Below are 19,517 nucleotides of genomic sequence, written 5' to 3'. Positions count from 1 at the left end.
GATTGCTGAAGGCAGTCAACAATAATAAACTGTTATATTAAATCTGCTCTTTTTTTTTTCAGAGTCCAGTCCCTTTTTTAGTCTGGGGGTGTGAATACTTCTGTTTCTTACTGCCTGGGTATGTTTGATAGTTCTTGCACTTCTTGCTCTATGGCTGACCATGGTCCTGTAACAGTCAGCTGAGTAGTTAATTAGAAATTTAAATATGTTATTAGAGACACGAAGGGAAACTGATGAAGCAGAATATGATTGGTAGAAACAGGAGAATGAGGACGGGAAATAAGGAAGAAAAACATATGGGGTTCCCAATCCAGTGGGGTTGAGCAAGGTTGTGGGATGAAGTCTTATTCTTCTGGAATTGGAGACAAGGCAGTTGATCACGATGTCCTCTGGAACTTGAAAGAGCAGGGCCCTGTTTGCATCACTGTGTATAAGGAGGAATTATCCTGTGGTGGGAGTGAGGTAAAGGGTTTTAGGTGAGATAAGTGAATCCAGTGAGGAAATTCCTCGAATTCAGCAGCAGTTGTGATTACAAGAATTACCTTGAAAGGTCCCTACCATTTAGGGGGAAGAGGTGAGGGGCACTGGCCTGGGTGGGGGAAGATGGACCTGATCCCCAGTGTTGTTTGGAGGTCAGCAGGGGTTGTCACTTGGCCATGGTAGAGAATGGTCAAGAAAATTCCATAGGAGAGAATGGAGGTGATAGAGTAAGGGGGTGAGCAGGTGGTCAGAGAGGGGTGAAGGTTTAGATGGAAATCTGAGGGTTAGAATTGGCCTCCCATACATGATTTCTAATGGTGCAATTGAAAGGGGTTGCTTGGAAAGAACCCAGGACCTGGAAAGAGCCACAGGCAATAGTTTCACCCAGCCAAGGTGAAGTTCTTGGAACATTTTAACAAGAATGTTTTCTAAGGAATAGTTAGTTCATTCTAGATGACAGTATGGGACAGGAGGATATGAAAAGCATATTTGGAGTCTGTGTAAACATTTAGGGATTGTCCCTGTACCATTTGGAAGGTGTGGGTAAGAGCTATTAGTTCAGCCTGTTGGTTAGTAGTGTGGGCAGGAAGTGCTTGTACTTCAACCACCCCAGTATCTGACACTATGGCACAGCCTGCTTTATGGGTCCCCTCATGTACAAAGGAGCTGACATCTGTGTACCTGAGGCAGTGTGCCCTCTTGCATGTGTGAGTGATGGGGCAGTAGTTCCTCTAGGGTTTCAATGCAGGAATGAGATGAAGAGCAGTGAGTATCAGGTTGAGGGTTCTGGTTTGAGATATTAAGGTGTGGGCAAAACTGGAAAGTAAGTGTGGCATCTTACATTAGTGTCACTTGGAGAGAAAGAACTCGGGAAGGAGGTAAAGTTTGTAAGCCTTTATAAATTAAGAGATGGGACAGGTTGTGGTGGGAGAAGATAGTAGGTAATCCAAAGTTTAGTTTCTTTGATTCCCAAATAAGGAGTTCAGCAGGTGCTAAAGCACATATGTGAGGTGCCCATCCCTGAGTGGTGAGGTTTCAGTTTTTTGACAGGTATGCTACAGGTACAAAGAGGGTCCCAGTTGGTGTCCTAGGGCTTCAAGGGCAAATCCTTCTCTTTGTGTTACACAGAGGGAGAAGGGACAAATTAGGTCTGGGAGATGGAGGGCTGGGGCCTGGAGGAGAGCCTATTGGAGCTTCTGGAAAGGTTTAGTAATGGGGAGAAGGAGGGGTTCATGTGAGAAGCCAAGAGCTGCCTCATATAAGGGACAAACAAGGAGAGAAAAGTTGGGACCCAGGACCATAAGAAGCTGGCCATTCCCAAAAGTGATAAGATCTCTTGTTCAATAGAGGGGATTGATTGCAAGAGCTGGATTGGGTGCTTTCTATCTAAAGCAATAACCTTGTGTGTTGGGGTAATGGTTAGACCCAAATAAGTGACCTGAGGACCAAATAAGGTCCTGAGTGGACAGCTGGACCTTGGAAGGCAAGACTCTATAACCTTGGCTGGATAAGAAATTTAGGAGATCAGAGGTGTTAGTTTGTCTAATTTGTAATAATGGCTGCAAAGTAGAATGCCATCTACATACTGTATGAGTTTAGATTTGGGGAGAGACAAAGAGTAAGTCAGAGGCTAGGGCCTGATCAAATAGGTGTGTGCTGTCTATGAATACCTGTGGTAAGACAGTCCAAGTCAGCTCTGTGGACAGGTGAGTCAGTCTAGGTGAAAGCAAAGGTATTTTGAGACCGAGGGCTGCGAGGAATAGATAAGAAAGCATCTTTGAGATTCAGAAGTGAGAAATGGAAGGTTCCTGAGGGGATAGCAGAGAGAAGTGTATAAGGATTAGGAACCACAGGACAGAGGGGGATTACTACAGAATTAATGAGCCAGAGGTCTTGAACCAGGTAGTAAGTTCCATTAAATTTCTTAACTGCAAGTGTAGGAATATTAAAAGAAGAAGAGGTGGGGTGAAGTAGCTTTTTTCTTAGAAGGTCAGAAATGATAGTTTTAAGTCCACTAAGGCTCTGAAATGAGACTGGGTACTGAGCTTGGGTAATATACCAGGTAAGTTCCTGTAACTGGATGACAATGGGGGAATGGTGCCCAGCAACAGAAGGGTTTTGAGTGTCCCAGACCTGGGGGTCCACTTGAGAGGCTGGCAAAGGAAATGGCATTGTAGAATCAGTAGGGTGGGTGACTAGGAGAAGGAGGAGAGGAGTTGCTGGTGAGTCTGTGGTCAGGAAAATGGGGGGAGCTAATAAAATGGAAGCTCCTACTTTGGCTAAAATATCTTTTCCCATTAGGGGTACAGGAAAAGTTGGCACTACCAAAAATGTGTGGGTAAGAGGGATAGCCCTGAAAATACAATTAAGTGGTGGGATCTGATGAAATAGGTAAGGCTGTCCCCCTACTCACTCAGACAGTAGGGAGACTAGAAGGAGAGGTGGATCCTCAAAACTCCCTCAGGACTCAGTAAGTTGCCCTGGTGTATTCAAGGAAGGAAATGGATTACCCTGATATTGTAATGGCTACCCAAGGCTTCCTGTGGGAGATGACAGTGGTTGAGTCAGAGCCTGGGCACCCTCAGTGATCCATGGCCAAGCAGTCGCCGTTGGGCAGTCAGATGGCCTTTTGTTTGTTTTTGGTTATGGGCTTTCTCATCTCTCCCATGGTACACCTTAAAAGCCAGCACAAAGACTTCTGCCTGTGGAGTCAGGGGCCCTCTCTCCAGACACTTAAGCTTGGACCTAATGTCAGGGAAGCTCTGGGAAAAGAAATGGGCCATAAGGAGCTGCCTGCCCTCTGGGCTCTCAGGATCTAGATTAGAATATTGTAAGAGGGCTTTTGTAAGTCATTCTAGGAATTGAGATGGATTTTCCTGTCTGCCCTGAACTATGTCTTGAAGCTTTTCATTGTTTATTGGTTTGAGGGCAATCTCACTGAGACCTGCCAGAAGGCAGGTCATAAACTGACCCCTAGCTAGAGAGCCACCTGGGGTGTTACAGTCCCAAAGTAGACCTCAACCAGGGGCCACTGAAGCCCCAGAAGGATGTGCTGCGTTAGTCTGGTGGATCTCATCTGCATGAATTCTAGCCTGTTCCCAAACTCGTGTGCACTCCTCAGCAAGTAGGTTGTTAGTTATGGTCTTGTACATATCATGAAAAGTGAGATAATAATATTGGGTGACATATTGGAATTTTTTTTAATAAAAGAGGTAGAGTTGGATGTATAAGAACCAAATTTCTTTTCTATCTGAGAGAGTTCAGGCAAGAGAAAGGGATATGTACCTTAACAAGTCCATCCACCCCAGCTACCTCTCACAAAGGGAGGATGGCTGCCAGGTGGTTTGACTAGGGTGGGGTTCCTTAGCAGCTTGAGAATGCATGACAGGGAGTGAAAGTGAGAGCCAGGGTTGAGCAGTTGGAGTGGCTCTGTACTGGAAAGGAGGAGGGTCTAGAAGAGGAAGGAGCAGGAGGTTAGAAAGGTGGATGTTCATTAGCAAGGTCTTGGGTAGTAGTGAGGGGTTCCTCTGGTTCGGTTTGCATAGCTAGGAGCACATGGGTAGGTGAGTAGGAATCAGTAAGAGAGGATTTGGAGCTGAGATAGAAAAACTCTTTCTGTTTGCCCATTCACTGACAGAAGTTAGATAGCTCCTGTAGAATATCGGGATACAACGAGTCATTAGGTGGCCATTTCTTATTGTTATTGAAGGGATATTTAGGCCATTATTTTAGTGCAGAGACAGGTAAGCTTAGAAGTCTGTAAGTAGGGCATTAAGCTGAGAGGTTTGAGGGTTTCTAAAAGGCATCTCAGAGGAGATGTGGGGCTTATGGGATTAGAAGCCTTGTTTTCCATGGCTGCAGCAGAGAGAGAACAAAAACAAACAAACAAGCTCCAATGGCTTTAATATCTCAGGCGTCCCAGAGATTAAGTGAGGATTGATTCAGAATGGCACAAGTCACTCAGTGTTCCATCAAGCAAAGAGTGAGGGCCAGGGCAGTAGCCTGAAGGACAAAAGTCTGAGAGACAGGAAACGAATGAAAAAACGAGGCCTCAGACCACAGTCATGACCAGGGGTGATAGAGATGGGCCAATCATAGCCATAAAGACCATGGAACAGGGGTTCCCTAACTTCCAAGGACACCAGTGGGACATAGGACAATCAACAGTCATTCCTACAGGTCCAGGAAACTGTATGCTGATTGGTAGAAAGAAAACTCACCAATCAAAGTAACTGGTGTTATGTGAAGCCATGCAGCAGCCAGGCAGATAGAAAATGGGCAGTTGTAGATGAATCAACCTTGGTTCAGGATCCAGGTGCAGGGACTCTGGGAAAGGCTATTTGGTCTTGGCACCAGCACCAATGTTATTTACAAAGCATGAGAAAGGACCCCAATATGCAATAAAACTCACTTTAAGAGTTTATAGGGGGTGAGTGAGCAGGCCCACCAGAGGGGAATGTGTGGAGTCTGCTTTTTAGGATCACCTAGTGCATGCCTGTTGGGTTTACATAGTTATGCCACACATGTGCATATATTACATGACCATGTTGCTCACAGATTATGTGGTCACATTTCATATGGATTAAGTAGGATGTAAGGCTCTGGAGTAACTAAGCATTTTGCCTGACCGCCACAACGCATGCATGGTCATGTGACTCCAGAAGTGGCTAGGAGGATGTCAGGAATGATAACAGGGAGAGTCAAAATGGAGGTCAAACAACAGCAAACAAGCAGTAACATGACAGAAAAGAGAGTTTCAGGAAAATAGTTGAGTCCAAAATGTTGGGGAAGCCCAGAGTGTCAGGCAAAGCAGGCACAGCAAAGGGAGAGAAAGGAAAAAGTTGCACTTTTTCTGAATAATTTAGAAAAGTAGGCAGGTGTGACACTGTACCATTGAGGCCTGGTAAACTGTCCCAGGGGCAGGGAAGTACATTCTCATTGGTGGTCAATGAGAATGCCTCCCTTTCAGCCTTCAAAAGTACTTGTAATTATTCTCATTCAAGGAATAATTTTTCTGCTATCTCTGAAGCATGGCTTAAGGTGAGCAGCCTTCCTAGAGGTGGTTGGTTGGCCAACTGGAATGCTAGGTCTTTACTCAGGCCAGAGATTCTATTATCTTGAACAGAAAGCATTGTTTTCTTAATGGGCTTTTATTGCTACTTTAAGAAAACATAGGGAATTCTCTAAGTATCTGTTATTTACTTTTAGTTCAAGTCTTTCAGGATCCAAGAGTACATTTCATAAAATTCTATTATTTTACACTTCTTAGTATTTCTTCTATGGGTCAGAACATGTAGTTTCTTGGTAAGTATACTCTATTCAGCTGATAAATGTGGTGTATTGGGCTGGGAAAGGCATTTAGTAAGTTAGGAGCAGCCTGCTGATACACAAATCTCACTGAAGTCTCCCTGGGACTTATAGGCCTATGAACAACCACAACAATAGATCTTGCATGTCTAAGTTGTTTTGCTGCTTTTCTTCACACATTTTGAAGCTCTCAGAGTTAGTGAATATATACTTAGGGGTTTTTTGTGAAATGGGTTTTTTGTGAAAGTTAAGTCTTTAGGAGAATAATAATAGCTATAATTAATAATAATAATAATTCAAACTTTGAAGTCTACTTTGTCAGATACTCTCAGTTGTGACATCAGACTGGTGATAGTTTTTTTTTTTAACCTATCAGAGAGCTGAGGCATAGGACTAGCCTGAGCTACTCTTATAGAAGCACAAAACCCTGGCAGAGCTCAACTAGAGTCAGTGATAAGCTGGAGAAAGCCCAGTGTGGCTGGCAAGTGGCTACAGACTATAGTCATGTGAGTCTTCACCTCTTTCAGGCTCCACCTGATGCCAGGAGCTGTCCCCAGAAGAGTCCCTACTTAGCTTAGTGGTGGGAAGGCAGAGCCATCCTTTGTTTGAAGTCATAGATTAAGGAAGGCCAAGTGTTTGTTTTAGTTACTGTTCTCTAGGCATGATAAAACACCATGAGTAAGGCAGCTAATGGATGAAACATTTAATTGAGGGCTTGCTTACAGTTTTAGAGAGTTAATCCACAATCATCATGGCAGGGAGCATGCTGGCAGGAAGAGAGCTTATATCCTGATGCAACAGTAGAAGGCAGTGAGAGACTGCATCTGGCATGGGCTTTTGAAGCCTCAAAGCCCACTCCCAGTAACACATCTCCTTCTACAAGGCTACACCTCCCAATTCTTCACAAACAGTTCCATTAACTGGAGACCAAGTATTCAAACTTATAAGCCTATGGTGGCTACTCTCATTCACCAGTCTCTGTAATTCTCAGATCTCTTGTGCTCCCTCCCCACATGAGTAGGTAGAGTTTTGAACCCAGATGTTCTCATACCCTTGCTTCTCCTCAGAAATAGGTCAATTTGCCCTCTGGTTTCACCCTCAATCTTCTTGGGTGAGAGTTTTAATCAGCCACCCCCACCCCCACACATTGGTTAACAGACAGAGAACCTAAGCTGACTTTCAGGGCACTTCCTTTTTATTTATTAAGAAAATTTTTATTCATTTTACATACCAATTACAGATTCCCCTCCTTCCTTCATCTCACCCCTGCAGCCTTATACCACCCTCCCCCCATTCCTTTCTACAAGAAGGTAAGGCCTCTTATGGGGAGTCAGCAGAACCTGGTACATTCAGTAGAGGCAGGTTCAAGCTCCTCCCCCTGCCTCAAGACTGTTCTAGGTGTCCCACCACAGGTAGTGGGCTCCAAAAAGCCAGCTCATGCACCAGGAATGGATCCTGATCCTATTGTCAGGGGGCCCCTTAAGCAGATCAAGATATACAATGGTCTTGCTTATGCAGAGGGCCTAGTCTGGTCCCATTGGGGCTCCACAGGTGTTGGTCTAAATTTCATGAGTTCCCACTGGTTAGGTTTGGTTGTCTCTGTAGATTTCACCATCATGATCTTGATGCCGCTTGCTCATAGTATCCCTCATCTCTCTCTTCACCTGGACTCCTGGAGCTCAGCCTGTTGTTTGGCTGAGGATCTCTGTATCTGCTTCCATCAATTACTGAAGAAAGGCTCTATGATGACAGTCAGGGTATTCACTGATCTTTCAGGGCACTTCTGAGAGGTGCTGGTCCTCATCCACTGGTCTGTATTGTAATGCAAACTCCCAAGCTCCTGACTTTTGTTCTGTGTTGTTTTTGGTAAACATCCTTTGGGATTTTTGAGTGGGGAAAGGACCTTGTAGGGAGGATGATCTACTTAGATTCTGCACTTCTCCCTGGGGAAGGATGTGTTCCAACCACCGGTTCAGTTCACACAGAGCATCCATGGATCAGTTTGCAAATTTCTGACTCAACCCAACTGCATCCATTCCTGAGAGCAAGTGTTCCTATCTCCTCTCTCCTCCAGATGGCACCCTCACCTCAGATTCGGTGTCCAATATCTGCTCTGTCTTAGCTTAGCTCTTGCAAGGGTTAAAAATGTCTGTAATTGACATTTGTGCTCAGTGTTATTGTTGCTGTTGCAAGGGAAGGGAGGGGTACCTCCCTCCTTCCCGCTAGATGGCAGAGTGGCTGAATCTTGATCTAACTCCTGAATGGAAGCACTGTTCCAGGAGCCCCAAGCCCTGTTTAGTGGCATCTGGAGTAGGTTCAGACATCTTGAAGCACTACAGGCTTGCTCCAGCTCCAGCTTTTCCAGAGCTGTCCCCAAACAGAATGTACCTTGTACAGGCAAGTCTCTTTTGCTCAAAGTGGCCTACAAAGTCCCACTGTGTCTGGTTGGCTGCAGTGGAACTGAGGGATGATTTCTCTGATGCTCTGGCAATAAATAAAAAAACAAAAAATTTTAAAAAGTCAGTCTTCCCAGGCACCTATCTCTTGTTCTGGATTGTGGATTTTGGGGTGTCTGCCCCTCACCCCGCACAATTCCTAGATCATTATCCATCCTTTGTCTAGAAGTAGGGATATATTTTCTATGACCTTCCCCAAATGCAATGAGTTTCCTCAAGGGCATCAAGGAACCAGGTTTCCCTTGCTTTTCCCCACATGCACAAATGCTTTGTTCCTAGGGGCAAAGAAGAGGCAGGCTACTCATCAACCCTTACTGCTCCCTGTTGGTCTGCTCCAGGTTGTAAGGCAGCTTTCTTCAGCCCTTCCACTTGGCAGTCTTCCCTCTAATTCCTAGTAGAATTTGTGAAGAATATATATATATATACAAAACCACCAAGAGTTTTTCCTTCCCTCTTCCCACATTTGTGACTCTCAGGAACTTCTTGAGTCACCAGCCCATATGTACTCTCATCTTGGCTATTCTGATTGGTTTTTACCTGTGACTACTGGCTAGTAGTCTCCCTCCACACAACCAAGTCCACATATCCCTTCTTCCTTCAGGTACCTATCCCTTCTCAGATTCAGGGAGATGGGAATGGCAGGTGACAGCTTTCAATATTTCTGAGAGGAAAATGGAAGCTGTCACACTACATTTTATAAAAGTATCTATTTCTGCAACCACCACCCATCAAGAAATGCAATTTTTCCAGCACCTTTCACTAGTTAATAATCCCACAGAGATAGTCACTACTATGGCCATCAGTAGTGTGACCCTTTGTGCTAGCTATGCTTTTGTCACTGTGACAAACATGGGAGGGAAGAGAACTACTTTGAAGAAGCAAAGATTTGTTTGGGGTTACAGCTTCCAAAGTTGCAGAGCCTGTGATTAGCCCTTGTTAGGGGCTTAAGGTGAGGCAGAAATCAGCGTAGAAGGAGTATCTGGTGGAAAAGGCTGTTTGCCTCACAGAGGCCAGAAGATAAGAGAGGAGAGATGAAGGACCTGTGTTCTTATTTCCTGTGCATGTTCCTCACGACCCTCCAGCTAAGCCCCATGTCAGACCTTTCCACTCCTCCCAATAACACTACTAGATTCCATCAGGGGAATTAATCCACCACTGAGACCAGAGCCCCCTAGATCCCATCACTTCCCAGAAGCCCAACAGCTGGCAATTATGCCCTCAAATGTCCTCATGGGGACATTTCATTTTTAAAGCATAGCACCTGCTTTTAGATTTCAAATCAAAATCCTCATATCTATCAAGCTTTTGGTCTTTTGTTTCTTTTATACCACATTATGTGTCTTTGTGTACACACACATATGTGTTCTGTTGCTCTGAATATCTCATTATATGAAAACTGTTCGATTCACTATCCATTTTTCCAAAATGATAGAAATTTGGATGTGTGGGGTTTTTGCTCTTTTTTTCCCCTAGTGTTCTGCTATGGTGAACAAATCTGCTTTCTTGAAATTGTAGTAATGGCAAAAGGATACAAACAGTAAAAATTGAAATACAAATTGAGTGAATTAGTTTCCACATCTGACAGGATTTCAATATTCAAGCTGCAAAGTACCTCTACAGAATTAGCCTTGAGTGGTGTATTTCTGTGCTGCAGTATTGCAAAAATGAGTACTGGTTTGGGGAACCTAGAGGGGCTTTTATTTTTTATTTTATTTTCTGTTTTCACCTGCCTTGCACCTTTGCAGGTCATTTTCAGAGTCCTTGTTGACCTCTGTCCTTCCTGCTAGCTCTGACAAGCACTGAGGGATGAAGACCACATTTGTTTTGACAATCAATCCTTGTTTAAAATATATCCATCATGTGCACAGACTCTCACACACTTTATGGTGTATAGCATTTGACTGGCACAGTAGACCACTTCCTAAGCCATGGTACTTGGGGAAATAATCCCACCATTAAATAATGTAGCACACTGAAATCACCCCTTACAAGTCCTTCATTCCTTCCTGTTACAATAATGCCACTCAATCTGTAATGACAATAGTGTCTTTTATCTCTTATCAAATGCTTGCTATAGCCATGTGGAGCCAGAATGAATTCTTAATCACTGTAATATTTGGGCATTAGGATAGAGATGTATAGCACATTCAGCCAAGGGCTGGGGCACTGTTTAAAATTTTCCATTTCTGGGGCTGGGGAGATGACTCAGTGGTTAAAAGTACATACTACTCATGCAGAGATCCTGAGTTGGATTCCCAGTGCCCATTCAGGAAGCTCACACCTCCAACTCCAGGGGTATCTGATGCCCCTATGAAGATTATATTCAATGTGTACACACACACACACACACACACACACACACACACACACACACACACAAACACACACACACATACTTAAAAATAAATTAAATATAAAAACAAACAAACAAAAACCTCTCAGATGTTGACAGGTTGGGCTTAAAGCTAAAACAAAACAAAAGAGAAAACTAACAAAAAAAAAAACCAGCAATTTTTTCTAAGAATCAGGATCAAAGTAGAATGGAGACATGGTCAGCCAGGGCCTGTGAAGCAGACTCAGTACATAGGGGATTTGATTAGCAAACACAGGGAGCTGACCAGCACTTAAGAAAAGCACTGAAATTCACCTTCAGCTGCCCCTCTCTCCTGATCCTGGAAGAAATCATAAGTGTTTTTACTTGAGGAGAGTTTATCCTAATTCCTGAAAAGTTTTCATCCAATGCTAGGTGATTCCAATGCTGTAGAAGAATAAAATTTATCATAACTAAGACTGTACAGTAGTTTTCTCTGAATTGAACCATTCCCCCTAGAAGGAAAGGAGGAAACTTGTTGTCTTATTTACTGGTCATAACTAAAACATAAGTTACATTACACAGAACCAGGAGTGTATATAGTGTGTGTGTGTGTGTGTGTGTGTGTGTGTGTGTGTGTGTGTGTGTACATATACATGAAATAACAATTAATGAATAAAAGAGGCTATGAATGTGAAGGAGAGTGGGGAAGGATATATGAGAATGTTTAGAAGGAGGAAAGAGAAGGGAGAAATGTAATTAAATTATAATCTCAAAAATAAAACAAAAATAAAAATCTCAAATATCATGGCAACTTATGAAAGAAAGCATTGAGTTGGGCTTATGATTGCAGAGGCTTAGAGTCCATGATGGCAGACTGAAGGCATGGGGATAGGAACATCTGAGAGCTCACACCTCAAGCCATAAGTAGGAGGCAGAAAGCACAATGGGAATGTCATGAATCTTTCTTTTAACTTTATTTATTCTTTCTGTCTTTCACATCATGCATCTCTTTCCCATTCATTTCCCTGTCTCTTCATATCCACTCTCTCCTCTTGTAACCCACTTTCCAATACAATAAAATAAAATTTAAGAGAGAAAAAAAGAAAAACCGATCCCATCATGGAAGCTGTAGTGAGACACAGTGAGTTACTTGGTAAACCCTTATCCATATATCTTGCAAGCATTCATTACAAAGAGTCATCGGTCTGTTTTGAGGCCTCTGGTTTCTGCTACACTATCGATACTGAGCCCTCATCACTAGAACTTCTTTTGGTTATCCTCTTGGTGTTCTGTGGAGATCCTGCAGCTTTGTGTCTGCAGGACTGGTCCCTTCATATACTTTAGCAGAGAACAGATGGGATGGATTTTGGTGTGGGCCAACCCATAACCCTGGTTCTGGGCCTGGGTAGTTTCAGGGTTGGTCAGCCTGCCAGGTCTCCGTTGTCCTCACACCCAGGGTGAGCTCTCCTGCATTGCCCTGGCTAGTTCACCCTTTGCAATGGTGCACCTTGCCTGGGTAGCACAACAGAACCAATCTTTTTTGGGGAGGTGTGAGAGAGCCAGCCCCAAAGTTGTGAACATGGGAGAACTGTTCCCATTACTCATCTGACTCACTTGTCATGTGTCATCATGGGCAGGGAGAAATGCTCCCCTCTCATTAATGCATGTAGCAGGTGGGAGAACTGGCCCTGAGGCCATAGGAGCAGGAGGGCTTTCCCTTCAGCTGCAGCACTTGGAAGAGTGGGCCCTACACTACACCTGAGCAATGCAGTAGAGCTGACCCTGAAGTGTAGGTGTGGGAGAAAAACCCTGAGGACATGAAAGCTGGAGAACTGGCCCCAACCCTTACTCATTGTGACAGGAGTCTTTTGAAACCTCAAAACCCATTCCCATTAACAAACCTCTTTCAACAATGCTACACATCATGATCCTTCCCAAATAGCCACCAACAAGGGACCAAGCTTTCAAATGCCCAGGCTTATGGCAGGTGTCTCTTTCAAACCATGACACTCATGAGCCTCAGGAGATCACCAAAAGGTCATATTTGGGGAGAAGAGAAACTTAGAAGATTTTTGAGGGCTCCTCCTCAGCAGTGTAAGAAGTAAACATCTGCAGGGGTGCTGAACTCCGACACATAGAGATGAGATAGGTGAATTGTGGAGTTGTTTGCAAGCTGTGTAGTGAGCTCTTGGGTTACAGCTTTTGTGAGTATTCACCTATGCTGGGGTGGGCTTTCTGGTGATGCAGTTGCTTTTGAGTCATCATTGCTCTTTGTAAGTACCCCTTCACCCATACTCAGGTTAATAACTCTACCAAAACTCATTGGTCACCAAGTTGAATTTTGGTGGAATTGTTACTTTGTTCTGTCATGGACTATTTTTCTAAAGTGAGTAAGTGTGTTTGTGTAGTGTGTGTGTGTGTGTGTGTGTGTGTGTGTGTGTGTGTGTGTGTGTGTGTGTGTTGGGTTACCTAGGAAAAGTTAGGTTTGAATGGTTAGAGACTGACATTCTTTATCTTCCCCTAAATGCATTCAGAACATATAACGTAGCCGCTGAAAGCAGTATTAGTGTGGGACCCGGTTCTCAACAACTGGACCTAGGTGACACTTGTAGTTTGACTATGGAATGTCTCCTACAGGCTCATCTTTCAAATATTCTTTTCCAGGCTGATGGTGCTGTTTTGGGAGATGAAGTGTGATCTTTCTGGCAAATGTAAGTCACTGAGTATGAAGTTTGAAGATCAAGGTGGCTCCTGATTCTAGGGTATTTCTGCTTCCTAACTAATATAATTTACCATGGACTCTCATCACCTTGAACTCAGGCATGCCTTCTGGAAAGGATAGACTAAGGATTCTAAAACAGTGAGCCATAGTAACTCTCCCTTCATTTTGATTTGTTCTGTCAGGCACTTTTTGCCATAGAGAAGTGAAAGTTACTAACACAAGAGCAAAGAGGAGGAGGATGGTATGCTGCATGCATTTGGAGGCGTGAATGAGTTAGTCAGCCCTGTAACATGAATTTTAAAAAGCCTTATTAATAAAAAAAAGCAACAATCCAGAACCAGATATTGGGATGAAAGCTGAAATATCAGAGAAACAGAACACACCAGCCACATTCTTACCTCAACGAAATCCTCAGTCTCAAGAGAGCAAGTTCCTGTTTCCTCATACCTTATATTACCTTCTCTGCCCTAGCATCTTACTTCATGGGATTAAAGGTGTATGTCTTTTCCAAGAAAAGACATGAGATCTCAAGTTCTGGGATTAAAGGTGTGTGCCACCATGCTTGGCTCTGTTCCCAGTGTGGCCTTGAACTCAAGGAAATCCAGATGGATCTCAGCCTTGCAAGTGATAGGATTAGAGATGTGTGCCACCACTGCCTGACCTCTATGTCTAATTTAGTGGCTGGCTTTGTCCTCTAATCCTCAGGAAAGCTTTATTGGGGTACATAATATATCACCACATTTCCCCTTTTTTTGTCTAAAATAATAAAAGAAGGTTATAACTAATATAAGAAAAACTATCTACAATAAGTATATACAATATACAGTCAAGAATTACATTTACAACATCCAGTCTATAAACATTTGACAAATTCAGAGAAAATATTCTGTATTTTATCTTATTTTGGTGAGTCCAAAATGTACCTAATTCACTTTTTATCCTAACTTGTATTACCAACCAAAACTATTTTTGATGTCTTTCAAACTTATGCACTTTACACCTCTTTAGTGAATTTCTTTTCTGGATTTGTTAACAAGGAAAACTATAACTATCTAATCTTCAGCTCTCTCAGAGACCCTATAAGGAAATAATATTACCTAAGTAATCAGGAAGTGCAAACAAGCAACTTCCAAAAAATGTGAGAAATGACAGCAACAGCTGGCTGCCTGGAGAGTCACCCAAGATTTCTCTGCAACATTGGGGTATCCATCTTTGGCCTACCGGCCTAACATATCTGACAGACTCACCTGTGAAGCAGGATTTTCTGAAGAGCTTTCCTATCTTGTCTTGGCAAGGATTGGCAGTCCTTTCTTTTCTGGCCTGCTTGTCCATTTTGGACAGCATATTGTCAGCAGTTGATGGAAGGGCACTTTCTTGCCCAGTGGCTAACTTTTGCCACAAAGAAAGTAAACTCCATATGGGTTTCTTCAACGCCCATCATCTTCTTTGAAGTAGATTGGTGCTGCCAGGAATAGACATGTCTCATTGTCATAAAGAAAAGAAAAAAATCTGTATTATTAAAACATCTTAAATGCCATATTCTGTATATCTCTGACATGTTTGAAGATGACCTGTCTATCTAAAATATATCTGTTTGACCTTGAAAACATACTTAACATGACTACAAGTTTGATTGTAATGACTATTAACTTGCATTTCTTATATCCTAATTAGTTGGTAATAATAACTTTCAAGGACTAGCAATTTGCATTACATTGTTAAATGAGCTGTATAGGTACAATATCTTGAACAAGAATAGAAATCTATGTATAGTATATTCTAACAAAATTAATCTCAAATTTGTATCAATATACAAAATTTGTATATGATATACAAAAATCCAATCCAATGTAAAATATTTAAAACAAGTAGCTCATTTTTAAAAGTAGATTCAATAATCTATGTTTTTATCTTATCATATCTATATTCTCTTTTCTTTTCAGAGTAGATTCAATAATCTACCTTTTTATCCTAATATTTATATATCTTTTTTTCAGAATAAATTCAATAATCTACCTCTTATCTATATCCTTTTTTCTTTTCTTTCTTTTTTTTTTTAAACAAGGACCCCAAATCTAATTTCCGTTGCTTAGTTTTTTTTTCCTGACCATTAAAAATTAACAACTTATAACCAACCATCCTAAACAATGACAATTATCCATAAGCCATTGAATGACCAAAAAACACCTGCCCCACCTCTTGGGAATGTGTATATTGTGTTCTTAAATTACTTCCTGCTGTTTTTGGGTAAAGATATATTTAGGGGATCCTGAAAAGAAAATTTTGGGGGTTAAAGTCTTGGGAGAGTTAACTGTGCCATTTGTCCAGTCTCTGCAAAATGGGAAAGTGCAGGGCTTGACTCAAGTCCTTGTTCGAGTAGTCTGTCAGGCTGGATCATCTCAGGTAGCCATCTCAAAATTGTTCTGAGCAGTTTGTAGTCCAAAGTCATTCTTTGGGTGGTGTTTATGTGGTTTGGAGCAATATCAACTGTATCTGTGGCAGAATTGTCTCAAAGCCAGTTCCAAGTTTGCAATACAACAGGTTCCATTCTTCCTCATCAAGATATTTTTTTATTTCAAATCTCTGTGAACAATACCTGGCTTTCCTTAGTTACCAACAAACTCCATGTGAAGATGGGCAAGACTGCTTGCCATGGACTGAGTGAGTTAGGTCAAGCCATCTACTGTAACAGTGTATCTATTCAAGTAATTAAAAAGGGATTCATGCCCAGGGTAACTAGACACCAGCCACAGCTGAGTCCATGTGCCATTGTCTTTGTTGTCTGCTGCTATAAATTCTAGAATGTTTTCATGGTGTAACATCACAGTCTGATAAATCTCTGCCTCTCAGAACTACAAACTTTGTTCCCTAGAAAAGAATGTCTTCACAGCAACTTCTCCTTGCCACTTGCCTTGCCAAACTTCTCTACACTGACTTTAGCAGTGCTTTCTTGTAATACAATGATCTTGACAATTGTTCTCTGAACAAGTAGCAGTAAATCCTTCATCCCCAGTAGCAGTGCCACCAATGCCAAGAACATGATGAGAAGCTGCTGGCAAATCAGAGCAGCAGCCACCACCTCCATGGGCCCACCCCCACCATTTGTGGCCCAGCCCTGGCTGCAGCTTCTCCTTAGCAAGCCTCCCAGGGTGGTCTTGAACTCGGGATCCTCCTGCCTCTACCTCCTTCAGCAAATCCTACTAGTGTGTGCCACCTCAACCGGCCACATACAGCTCAGATCTTAAGCGGGGACTGCAAGGCCACAGGCAAGTGGCATTTTCATGAATTCATGTCACAAACATTGAGTGCCAGATGTAACACAAATCTTTAAAGGCCTTATTAATAAAAAACAAACAAAAACAAAACAAAACAAAACAAAACAAAAAAACAGAACCAGATATTGGAGTGGAAGCTAAAAGATCAGAGAAACAGAACAAGCTAGCCACATTCTTACCTCTACTAAATCCACAGCCTCAAGAGAGTGAGTTCCTGTTTCCTCACACCTTATATTCCTTTCTGTGTCATGCCATATTACTTTCTGGGATTAAGGGTATGTGTCCTTCCCAAGCAAAGACATGAGATCTCAAGTGCTGGGATTAAAGGTGGGTGCCACCATGCCTGGCTCTGTTCCCAGTGTGGCCTTGAACTCACAGAGATCCAGATGGAACTCTGCCTCCTGAGTGATAGGATTAGAGGTGTGTGCTACCATTGCCTGACCTCTATGTCTAATTTAGTGGCTGGCTTTGTCCTCTGATCCCCAGGAAAGCTTTATTGGGGTACACACAGTCCCTCCCTGTCTTCTTCCTTAAGTGTGACTTCCTTTCTGAATGATGCCTGTTCATCAGGGGTAGGCTCAGGGATACAGATTTCTCAAATTTGGTCATTATTAACAAATTTTCATAAAGTATGGCAAATCAAACTTCTAAAGAATATTTGGCCTTCACCCTGCTTCCTATTCTATCATCCAAATCATATATTAAGTATTCATTTATTTATGACAATAGCTTCATTTAGTTGAATTTTTCCTCTTATATGTCTAAATACTAAAATAAGTAAAATTGAAACTGTGATTTTTCTTTTGTATTGCATTTAATTTATTTTGATGGTGGTGGTATGGTAGACCACACTGTGGTATAAATGTCAGAGAAATTCTCTCCTTCCTCTGCCTGGAAACCAGGTCTTGAACTCAGGTCATCAGATTTGGCAGTAGATGCCTTTACATGCAGAACTACCCCACAACTTATGATTTTTTCCCCTGTGAAGCTATTGGTTTGAGTGAGAATGGTTCCCATAGGCTCATATATTTGAATGCTTGGTCCCCAGTTGATGGAACTGTCTGAAAGGATTATGAGGTGTGGCCTTGTTGGAGAATGTATGTCATTGGAAGTGGGCTTTGAGGTTTCCAAAGCCCAGAGCAGGCCCATTCTCTCTGACTGCTGCCTGTGAATCAGGATATAATGCTCTTGCCTACTGCTCAAGTATCTTGCCTGTCAGCTTTCCACCATGATGATCATGGTCCAATACTCTAAAACTATAAGCAAGCCCCCAAATAAATCCTTTAGTGTATAAGAGTTGTCTTGGTCATGGTGTCTCTCCTCACAGTAATAGAACAGTAACTAAAAAAGGGGTTATATAATAATATATATAATATATATATATATATATATATATATATATATATATAATAGTATATAATAAGATGCATTTGAGTTGTTGACCTCTTTGGTATGACTGTTTAAGCCAGTGGTTCTCAACCTTCCTGATGCTGTAACACTTTAATATAGTTCCTCATGTTGTGGTGACTTCCAACCATAAAATTATTTTCATTGCTACTTCATAACTGTAATTTTGCTACTGTTATGAATTGTAGTGTAAAAATCTGTATTTTCTGGTGGTCTTAGGTGACCCCTGTGTGTAGCTAGAGTTTTCCTGCCTTGCCCACAGTCAGGACAAGTCTTTGTCACCTGCCAGTCCCACAGCCGCTCAGACCCAACCAAGTAAACACAGAGACTTATATTGCTTACAAACTGTATGGCTGTGGCAGGCTTCTTGCTAACTGTTCTTATAGCTTAAATTTATCCATTTCCATAAATCTATACCTTGCCACATGGCTTGTGGCTTACTGGCATCTTCACATGCTCCTTGTCCTGGCGGCGACTCCTTCTGCCTTCCTGTTCTTTCTTTTCTCCTCTCTATTAGTCCCACCTATACTTCCTGCCTAGCCACGGGCCAATCAGTGTTTTATTTACTAATCAATCAGAGTAACACATTTGCCATACAGAACATCCCACAGCACTTGTGAAAGGTATGTTTCATTCCAAAGGTTCTGGGCTGGTAAAACTCATTTTTTTCCAGTGCTCAGGATGGAACCCAAGTCCTCACATATGTTAGGTAAGTGGTCAGTCTCTGGGACATGGTTGCTACAGGTTTACAAGGGTGTTTGTTTGCTTGTTTGTTTGAGACAGGGTTTCTCTGTCTAGCCCTGGCTGGCCTGGAACTTGCTTGTAGACAAGGCTGGCCTCAAACTCACAGAGTTTGAGATCTTCCTCTCTCTGCCTCCTGAGTGCTGAGATTAAAGGTATGTACCACCATACCCAGACTGGTTTTTCAGTTTTTATTCTGAGACAGGATTGTACTAAGTCTCCCAGGCTGGCTCTGAACTTGTGATTCTCCTGCCTCAATGTCCCAAGAACTTGGGGTTACAGGCCTACACCAGCAGGCCCTGTTCTCATAAATTTTTTTAAAAGGCAAATTTTCTTTATTGTTCTGTCTGGTTTGCTTATGAGTGGGTAATAGATTGCAGAATGGGGTGAGGGATAACTTTAAATGAGATCTACTGAATTTTTAGTCATATCTATGTACTTTCAGTAAAACTGTACTTTCACAGCCTTGGCACTGTTGATCTGATATCCCGTGGATGACTGGAGATCCAGGCCTCAGAGCCAATAAGAGATTGTCCAGCCCCAAATTCCATCTGCTTCTGTTAGGTCATGCTGCTCAGAACAACCTGCAAAGGGTTTGAAATCACTGTTGAAACACATTAGTCAAGTTTCTTGCTCAAGTATGCTATCTGGGACTTTTTGCATTTTAGTCATCTTTTTAATTAATTAATTATTTTTTGAGATAAGGTCTCATTACTGTATCACAGACTAAGCTTCAATTTGCAAGGATCCTCCTGGCTCTGCCTCCTTAGTGCTGGGATTACAAGTGTGCACCACCTTGCCAGGATGAACATTTT

The 19,517-nt window shown here is 42.3% G+C and overlaps 1 long non-coding RNA gene across 1 annotated transcript; it reads right to left on the bottom strand.

The window, feature by feature from the left end:
* Window positions 1-6,964: 6,964 nt before the first annotated feature.
* On the bottom strand, window positions 6,965-16,254 carry LOC143272014 (uncharacterized). Its single transcript, XR_013049385.1, has 2 exons — window positions 14,527-16,254; window positions 6,965-8,271 (listed from the first exon to the last, which is right to left on the bottom strand). It is a non-coding gene; the product is annotated as an uncharacterized LOC143272014 (long non-coding RNA).
* Window positions 16,255-19,517: the final 3,263 nt, after the last annotated feature.

This window comes from Peromyscus maniculatus, chromosome 1, assembly GCF_049852395.1.
Source record: "Peromyscus maniculatus bairdii isolate BWxNUB_F1_BW_parent chromosome 1, HU_Pman_BW_mat_3.1, whole genome shotgun sequence".
Classification (NCBI taxonomy): Eukaryota; Metazoa; Chordata; class Mammalia; order Rodentia; family Cricetidae; genus Peromyscus; species Peromyscus maniculatus.
The sequence above is the reverse complement of the archived record's forward strand: the minus strand, read 5'-3'. Positions and strand labels throughout refer to the sequence as shown.